The following is a 10,507-nucleotide window of genomic DNA, read 5'->3' as shown; positions in this document are numbered from 1 at the left end:
TGAAATACGTTCTGATGGTAAAACGTATGTTCTAATTGTTCTTAGAAAATTAGATCACAAGAAAATTTTGCTCCTGAAAGACGTTGGAAAAAAATTTTTTTTCCTTGTTTCGATCAAAATTTCGCAGATACAATTTTTATTTCTTGTTTAGTTCCTTAATTATTTAAGGATTTATTAATAGTAATAATAGAACACCCAAAAACCAAACCAAAATTAAAATATTTTGCTCTTAAGTTTTTTGTTCTGTATTATAAAATGTAAAATAACATCTGTTTTTAAGATAAAATAGCATATTTTTAAGAGTTATTTTTTGGGTTGAAGGTCTCTCATATACATCTTTTTTATTTTTTCATTTTGTAGCTTGAAATCTCAGCTTTCAACGGGTTGTTTTTTTTCTGTATATTTTTGTCCTTTATACCGTAATTTCCCCTAAAGCACTACCATGTTTTGCAGTTTTTCAAAAAATGGATCGGTTCAAGTAGCTATATTTCAGAAACTAAATTTACTAGAATTTTTTCAACGTAATTTTCGTGTTTATTGGGTCCATGTTACTTATTATAAACTTCAATATTTATTTCATATTTAATACCTTCGCGACAGAAACCTTTTTAGTTTACCTCAGTTGGCGACATTCGAGTAAAAGTCGTCGTTTTCAACAATTTAAAATTAAAAATCTAATTAAACAAATTGTATAATATTTATGCTAGTTACTCTCTACTACCCATATTTATAGTGTAAAAAGTTTGATGGGGCTACCTTTAATACTTTTAGAATTATTTGAACGAAAATACCGGTACTTTCGTCGTTTTGAAAATGAACACTTTATACATAATATTTTTAAAAAATCATATTTTAAAAACAACGATGAATATAGGGCTAAGAATTTGGATTTCCCACCAAAAGTATCTTAATTACTAACGTGTAAATTTTCGTCGAAATCGCGCATGGTGCCGTGGGGCATTTTTTTCAAAAACGGGACATTTGAAATGGAATGACCCCAAATGAGAATAACCAAGGATTTACAATCAAATTTTATAACTAGCTATTATTTACATCAAGTGAGAATCACATTGTGAAACGAAATAAAATAATAATGAGACGTAAAATACGGTGTAATTATCCAGCTGAAGAAGGAACAGTTCCTCCGAAACGTTGGATGTCAAATAAATATTATTGTGAATTTTAAACCTTTTTTGTCTCTATTTATTAGTTGATATATCCATTAATGTTGAACTTTAAGCATCTTGAGATCTAAATGTTTCTGGGCTTTATTATATTTGTGATATAGATAATGTTTTTTTTAATGTGCTGGGGATGGAAAATTGTACAATAATTTTTAAATTATTTTCGAAATATTCAACGCACGTGGCACGCTGTTCCATCCCTTCTTTTGGAATAAAACAAGTTTTGTCAATTGTCCTTGAAATAAATCTGGAAATTCGGTTTTTAACTTTTTTTCATATGTATGACCATAGGCAAAAGTGTATCAAATTTGTGACTTATCTCCGTTACATATTTCAGAACATTTTCTTTCGGTATTGTCATAACACTGAATGACGATGAATCACGTATCTTAAATGAAACTAAAATATTAGACTGACTGTGTGTCGGATTGCTATGTACAAGTTGATTTCGGCATAATTCGCTACTCGTAATACGATATAATGAGATATATTTAGAATGCATTCTTCCATATCATCACAACAATTGGCATTTGATGGTTTATAAGAGAGTTAACGGATGAACTCCTGTGACTGTAAGAACCTTTGAAGTGGTGTGGGGTGGGGTGGTCTCGACACCCTCTCTTCATTCTAATTGAGCCAAAGAAATTATCAAGGAAGTCTTGAGATATTATCCCTGTTAAAAGATATTCAAACCCATAATTTTGTTTCAAATCAGCAAAAATTAATGTCATGCTGGTAATGGATAATTTCCAGCCTTCAATACATGATAACGTCTTTGTCCTGCAACCCATTACTTTCCATTTCTCAAGCCAAGACCGAGCTTCCTCAAATATTTTGGGATGTTCAGATCCATCTCTAATTGGTCTCTTATACGTATTTATTGACAATTGCAGCAATCAAACAAACCGTTCATACGGTCTACAAACTCTGCAGTGTAAGCTGCTTCTAATGGCAACTCTCCAGTACATATTGCTGCTTCCATACCATTAGCGACACTCTTGCTAAAAGTTTGTGCAGCGAGATATACTTTCAGCTTTTAAATGGGGATAAATTTAAATGTTTTTTCTTTAACTTGTGAGCTGCACGAAATTTTCCTAATTTTACATCTATGTTGTAAAATTTTCGAAGGTACTCCCATTTGACTGTCAACGATGAAAATATTTATCTCCAAGTTGTTCCTGAATCCTTACAATCTTGACCAAGTGGGGAACATCGTCGAAAAAATACCTTCTCTTCGTCGATGGTAACAAAGGGTTTTTCGAGTAAATTTTCAATTTTTTTAACAAAGCTTGATTATTAGATCTCTGGTCGCACACAACAGCTTTAACTATCAGACCAGCATTTTTTAAGTGAGCAATTCCTTTATCAAGTAAAAGCTTCGTTTGCTCAGCTGGACAGGAATCTTTTGTAAGAAAAAAACAATTGACTGTTCCCATTTGTTTTTAGGCCCTTAACCGTGAAAACCAACGCTTGTTTAACATAATCAGTAGTGCGGCGTATGGGACATAAATCAACGAAACCCTCTATTTCGTTCTCCTTAACGTTGTAAGTAAGAGCTTCTGTAAGGCTCATTTCATCAAATGCAAACAAGCATAAACGTTCACTTATTGATTTATTTTCAAACATAGCTTTGAGAGCGCAAATTACATTACCGTCAAAGCCAGGCTTGATTTCAAATTGAGGTATCCATTTCCGAATGGTATTCTTCGTTGGCAAACACAAGACATTTTGCCATTGACGATATGCTTGTGGGCTATGGTAGTACAAGACAGTGCCCCGCTTTTGTTTTTGCTTGTATAACACCTCCCTCTAGCTTTTCTAGATCCCAACTTAAGCTTGTAGTCAAAAATATTCTTAGCAATGTCTGATAGATTTTTTTTGCTTTTATTCCTGTGTTTTGACCAATTTAACATTTAATTTTTTGATTTGTAACTGCATTTTTCTTAATTTTTTGATTTATAACTGTATTTTTCTTAATTTTAACTTATGTTCATTGATGGTTTTTAAATATTATTTTGATCTTCTGGTCTTAGTTTCGGAGTTTTGAATATTTTTGTTTGCATATATTCTTATTGTTTTGAAACCCACTGCTTGAACCGTTTTAATTGTATATATTTTAAAATCTACTCTACCAAATTTGGGCTCCCCCGCAGGATATCAAAAGGGCCCTTTAAAAAAACCATTTTTTTATTTTCCCCATTTTTACAAGCTCTCTGAAAATATTGCCAGATTTCTACATTTTTACTAATAGTTAAAGCATAATTTTTTTAATTATTTAAAAATTTAAATGAATTAAAAAATCAATACTTAAAACGAAAGAGCCCCTTATTTGGTGAAAATGTCATGCCCCCTCCCGCGGTAGTGGGGTCTGCGGGTATTTAGTTACGCCACTGAATCTGCTACTTGACCCTTATATTTTCCAATGTTTTGGTGTTTTTCTCCATCGTCCACGTAGGTCAAGAATGAATATATGTGGTGTTATTCGTAGCTTAGCTCTGTACTCCTGTACAACCTGGATAATAATATTTAAAAATTATATTTATTATATTTAGTTTTTGTTTCCTTACATTCTGAAGATGTGGCACTAGCATGGCGAGTCTTCTTTCGGTAATGTTATAACTTCAAGGAGAACTCCTGTACAAATATTATTATAATACCCGAACACTTCCCAATGGTATTTAATTCTAACTGGTTTCCGTTATTTTTGCTTGAACTACTAATATTACCATCATTATTATTTATTTTTGTAAAGACGTGTAATAATCAGCTGGGCTAATACCCAAGGCACCACCTTAGGCCCAAGTCATCAAGCGACTTTTAATTCAGGTGGCCGGGTTACAATGCTTAGGAGGGTGGTGGCAAGCCCTTCATTCCACGCGAGCCAATAGCTCCCTACACTCACTATTACCATTAACCTCCAAAAGTTTTTATGGAAATGGGAAACCGAAGAACTCGAGGGAAAACCCCTTTATCCAGTGGGGAGTGAACTTGCAAGCTCAACGCACGAGTGGTTCCTAGTTTTCACCCAGTGCTACAAGCTGGAACCGAACCCGGTTCCTCTTGCTGCGAGGCGAAAGTGCTAACCACTCCGCCACCACACCTTAAAAAATAAAAAAAAAACATAAATCATTTTTACTTTTCAATGCTTGTATATTATTCTTAGAATATGTTGTAGGAATAGCTGTTGGTGTAAGTCTGTTTTTGGTTTTATCATTCATAAAACCGGATTCTTCAAAATGTATAGCGCATATTTTGTGATTATGATGAAGATAATCTGTATCTTTCGAAGAAATATCACGTCTCCCTACATTTTCTAACCATTTCTCAGAAAAACACACCATTTAGGCCTAATAAAAATTACTTATTACAACCGTTCTTTATCGTTTGGAAATTTAAATAGAGAAATACGCTGTTTTTCTTTAGAATGGTAGCAAAGACGAGCCGAACAATTATACTCCAGGCATTTTAGGTAAATAAAATTAAAAAGACGAAAATGCGTTTGAACTTTTTGCGTCTAAAATCCTCGGTTCAGAATGCACACTTACTCCTAACCACCGGGGTCGCTGATGCTAGGATTTTTTTGTGGTGTTTTCGTCGGAGTTTCATATCTCCATATGCCCGGATCCCTGGTTGCAGTCTATATTCCTACCTCTTAATTATGCAAAATTCGGAGCAGTGCGCATTACCCGCTTACACACCTTAGTGGAAGATGATTTGCTCAAAGAAGATTCACTTAAAATTATTAATGTGTGTACTAGGGCAAAACACACATCATGCCGTAGTGCAGAGTGTTAAATGGGGATTTAAAAATAAGTCAAAGCTTCCTCCAATTGTTAAAATCATTACAGTTCAGTCATTTGTCGATGGTTCAGCTACGGAAGAGAAGCAGAGTGTTAAATGAGGATTTAAAAATAAGTCAAGCTTCCTACAATTGTTAAAAACCTTACAGTTCAGCCATTTGTCGATGGTTCAGCTACGGAAGAGAAGCTACTAGTTTATATCACGAGAGGCTAATTCTCCGACCGGTTCGAAGAGTTTATTGGTTGCAGAGGTGAGAATACGCGGCTTTTATTTTCGATTTTCACTTGCGCCTAGCACCTTTTTTTACGAACATACTATTAACCCAACGTGTGTGTGATGACCGTCAGTAAGCGATTCCCAGTGGCATACCGGGGGGGGGGGTTATAGGGAATTTTACCGTTATTAGCTACCCCCTTTCAAGTTTTAACTCCCAACTTGTCTACGTTTGTTCGCATGCGCGTAAGTATTTCATCAGTGGCGCACCCGAAGAGGGAGGGTGGGATTGCATTTTATTGTTTTTAGGTCTTACCTTTCAAGTTTGAACGCCGAAATTTTCCTAACTCTTTCTCATGCCCGTAAGTAAGCGATTCGCGCTATATCATCAGTGGCGCACCCGGGGAGGGGGGGGGGGGAGAATTGTATATTTCAAATGATCTGAAACAAAGATTTTTCATATACTTTTAAATTATCGACACGAAGATTTCGTTTCCAAAAATATTTCATTATTAAATGGAGTTCCTTTGCTTTTTTTGCATTTAGCCAAGTTTCCCCGTCTGGTTCGTAGCGTAGATTAGCGCATTTACAATGAAGCCACATCTGGCAAGTGTCGCATTGAACCATGTTTTGCTTGGCAGTAATTTTAGGGCATAGCATACAGATCCACGTTTTCTTTTTCATTTCCAGAACTTGAATTATGGAAAGCCACACGTCACCTGTCACGTAGTTCTGAAATTGCTCTACATTTTTGTTTTGAAAGTATTATGTCAATAACTTTATCCGGTAGATTTTCTATTTTTGTCTCCACGTCTTTTACCTCAGCCACCATATTGCCTTTAATTATTCCATTAACTAACTCACGAATCATAAAACATTGGAAAAACCGACGAGTTAACTGAGAAGACGTTTTATTGGAATTAGTATGTTGCCTTGATAATCGATTCCTTTTTGAGTTAAAGATGTCTTTAGATCGTTGAAATCGTAAGTCTAAAGTTTGACCCAAGCTATCTTGAGATGAACTGTCCAAGTCAATTTTGTACGACGTCGAAGCACCGGATTCGTTCCGCGTTTTATTTGTACTTTCAGGTTTTTTAGTTTTCGATGTTGATGGAGAAGGGATAGTGAACTGAAGCGATTCTATAGTGTTGATCGAAATATCGGTAGTTGTCGGAAAAACGGCTTTGGAAAAATACGCGTGATCGTTGTAATCATTTTCTTTAATTAAGCCATTCATAATTTCGTTTTCCCAGTCCAACTTTTCTTCCCATGATGGCTTCGCATATTTTACGTTTCTCTTATTTTTAGGGTTTTTATTTTTTGTTGAAAAGAAGGCTCTGTGTTGAGTGCCGATATGTTTGTTGTGAGGAATTACCATTTCATCGCTTCCAAATCGACATACCGAGATATCTGTTCCTTGGTTTTTTAGTTCCTCCAATTTCATAAGAGAACTTGCGCTGTTTAGACGTTGTCTCGCCATTTGCAAGACTTCTTTGTTGTTGCAGTTGTTAATTTTTTCACATAATGCCATGACCTTTGCTATCATCAGCCCTTTTAAATCTTGGGTATCATCATTGTCAGAAGTTAAAAGCTTCAATATATAATTTTGGTCAACTGTAAATTACTTGGTGCTATCGTTGGTTATTTGTTCTTCTATGGGGGGTATTTGTTCTTCTATGGGGGGTCTTTGTTCTTCTATGGGGGGTCTTTGTTCTTCTAAGGGGGTTATTTCTTCGTTTGTGAGTGTTTCATTTATTTGTTCTTTCGAAGCTCTACGTTCGTAGTTTAAATTTTGAACAACCAAGCGCATATGCTTGCATATGTTAGTTCCAACTAACGCATCCGGACAGTTACAGGCGTACAAATGAAGGCAAATGTTACACACGTTACATGTCATTTTACAATTTTCTTTACATTTGGGCTGTTTTTTCACTTTGTAAAACAGATCATCTGTCAAGGTAGTATTGTAATTTATTGATTTCTGAGTGGCTACTTTCCACGTGGAATCGGATGTTTGTGTCACTAAACTCTACGGCAGTTCCATAGCAGTACGGTGTCTTTTCGTGATCTCTGACGATTTCCAGGTGTGTTTTCCCTTTCTCAAGCTTAATAATACGTTTTATCGCTAAATTTCTGACCAATTCCAAAAGTTTGAATAGGAATTTGTCCATTGTTTTTCCTCGCTTGCCTTTGAGGTAGTTCTCACCATACTTCAATACCACATTTCCCCCTTTTGCCATTGTCACGGTGCAGTACACCCCACTTATCTAGTTAGATGTGTTATTATTTTACTAAAACCTAGAACTTAGGTAGGTAGAAATGTATACAACGAGTTTAAATAAATAAAGACATTTACAACTCCACGCGGACTTAATAAACAATACAAACATGAAGTACAACAGGGCACGCGAGTATACCAAAATACTCGCTATACTAAATTAATAAATTGTTCTTAATTTCAGTCTAATTTAGACTCTACTACTGACAAGATGAACATAGAGGTTTATGTCTTTTTGTTGGCCTAATGATTACCATGTCACTTTGATAGTGATAAATCCCAGTGAAAATGCGATTTTGATCTCAAATTTTAAAATAATGCAAAAATATAAATGTCAGTAACTAATGCGAGAAGCTCACTTTGATGGTACACTATCGTCTGTTAAGCAGACGCTTTGTTTTACAAAAGCAAATCGTCAGCTTAGCAAACGAGAATCCATAATCCAACAGTGTATGCGTTACTCGTTACGTGGTTGAAAAGACTAATTGTCGTCCATATCTTTTATTGTCACACTTCCTTCTATTAAGTTACAATTATGTAATTATGAAAGTTTAGTTTGGGTAAATCAAAGTCTTGGAAATTTTTGCGTTTGGACTACAATTTTTTTTATCGAAAACTAAACTTGCATCGTGTTCTCATATTTAAGTATCGATTCGTCTCTCCGTGGAGTATGCACATTTTGCGAGAGGCACTGGCGTCATCTCTAAACGCAATTTTGAGCTTTGGCAAATATCATAGTTTTTCATTTTAAATTCCTTAACATTAAATTAAAATAATAACCGATTTGTTAAAAGGAGTAGGAACTATATCGAAAATCGCTATGGAGCTTAATGACCGTTTGCAAGCTAACTAGCGCCAATCACAGAAATCTTCCGTTAAAAGACCTGGTGGCAGAATTACGAAGTTCATTGACCTACTACAAGTGTGTACTTTATACTATATAACAAAATAAGTAATGTATTCCGAATATAATTTATAATTCGGCCCATCCATGGAGAGAGTACTCCCTTTTATATAGTCAAAAATAACTAATAATTCAAATATCGTAACATGCTAATCGCCCAAAAAGCCTAAGTACGGCAGAATTCGAATCAAGCTTCGAAAAACGCGGCATCAATATTAAAGAAATTGCAACATTTAAACCAGAAGGCCACAATACTTTATAAAAATTACTATTTTCTATATAAACCAAGAGAAATTCTGCATAACATGAAAATAAAAAAATAATTGTCGCGGTCTTTCACCTCAGACTGTTGTTAGAGGCGGTAGGAGGTAAGGCCATAGACATAATAAATAAGTAGACACAAGATTCTACGGGCGGTTAATACGGAAGCGACGCCAAGCAGACAACCGGCAGTTGTTTCGTATTCCTGGGGTACTATGTTTAAGCGACGCCTGACGAGTAGGTGAGAAAATAAAAAATCATCACTTGGCTCTGAGAATTTAAAATAAGGGTAATTTTATTTCTAAGTTGAAAATAAGTCAATTCATTCTTTCGAAACCCATATAAAAAGCAGCAGATCTTTTAACTAAAAATAAAAAAATTCTAATTGACGAAATGATATTTTGTCAAAGGCTTAAATAACTCGTGGTCAAATTTAAAGGCGATTTCTTTACATTAATCATACTTGTCGAATGAAACATTTTCCGGTATTTGTTATTGCAAATCGTAAAAGCACAAATTTTGGTATTTAATTGAGCGTAGCTCTCACTGTGGAAACTGGCAGAAAAAGTGGCTGTCCGGTCCTAGAGAAGCTATTGGATGAAACGAAAAGGGGCGTTTCGGAAAACGACTCGAGAGGGAAAAACGGGTGATTGTTCCGCGCTTTAAAAAAAATTGGTATTCTCTCACTGCGATGAATTGGGGGGAAAAAAAGTGGGGTTTCGGAAAACGAGTCGAAAGGGAAAGAGTGGTTAATCGGTCGTGTTGGGGGGAAAACCGACTCCAGAAGAGCCGGCGCCAGAAAATTGCTGTCTGACGGAGCCACGAGAGGGGAAACAAGTGGGCCCGGCAGTCCCAAATAATAGTTTCACTCGAGCAAAGCTTTACGAACACACGAATAGTAGTATAACCGGTAACGGAAACATGAACAAATAAAATAAACGGTCGAGAAAAACCGCTCGAAATATTTTTGTGGGTAATATGGGAACCGCTCGAAATATGTTTGTGGGAAATATAGGGGTGACAATTTCAAAAATTACCCAGAGTGGTTGGGCTAAAGGGTTAAAAAACCAACAGAAGCGATTTCACCACGTTTAGAGATGCACTTACGAAAACCCATGCCGCCCCCTCCCCTCCCTTCACACCTAGGGGCTCAGGGAAGGTGATAGCATAGTTCCCAAATTCCACAGAATGGCTGGGCTCCGAAGAGTCGCCAACACCTCTCTGGTTTAAAGCGCGAGCGTAGGAGGATTCTACCGTGGCGTAAGAGAACGGCGTGTTTGCGAACGGCGGCGGCGGCGGGGACCGTAGCGGCTACGGGAGTTTTACTCTAGCCTATACTAGGCTCGTGTAAAACTAACAAGTTGGCAAGCCAAAATATACCTCTCCTCGGTAGAATTGTCCCTAGTGGTATTAATTTCTCGAGATAACCCTTAAAGATATATCTCCGCAATTTAGAGTTATTTGTTAAAAATATTAACCCATTTCTATCCCGCCCGGTATAAAATTTTAATTATAATTAAAATAATTGAGACGAACGACCAATTTTAATTTATTCAGAATATCATAAGTTAAGTAGTTACAACAGTAAGTTAGACGTACTATAACAATGCACAATTGAATTAAACCCTTTTACAGAACAAGTTTATCAGTTAAATATAATACGAAGCAAATTTTAATGAAAGAAATATCTACAGAGGCTTTTTGGAATTACTCGCTTACGAAATACTTGCCGCATCTTTAACGCTCATTTTATTTCAACACTCGCCCTTGATGAAGATACCGTAGATATCTGGTAGTGGACGACTCGTTCACTTCCTGTTGACGTTGTGACGCATACCACATGAAAAAGACCAATGCCGTCCAATT

The sequence above is a fragment of the Leiobunum rupestre genome, chromosome 6 (assembly GCF_980474605.1).
Source record: "Leiobunum rupestre chromosome 6, qqLeiRupe1.1.hap1, whole genome shotgun sequence".
Taxonomy (NCBI): domain Eukaryota; kingdom Metazoa; phylum Arthropoda; class Arachnida; order Opiliones; family Sclerosomatidae; genus Leiobunum; species Leiobunum rupestre.
This window is presented reverse-complemented; position numbering follows the sequence as displayed.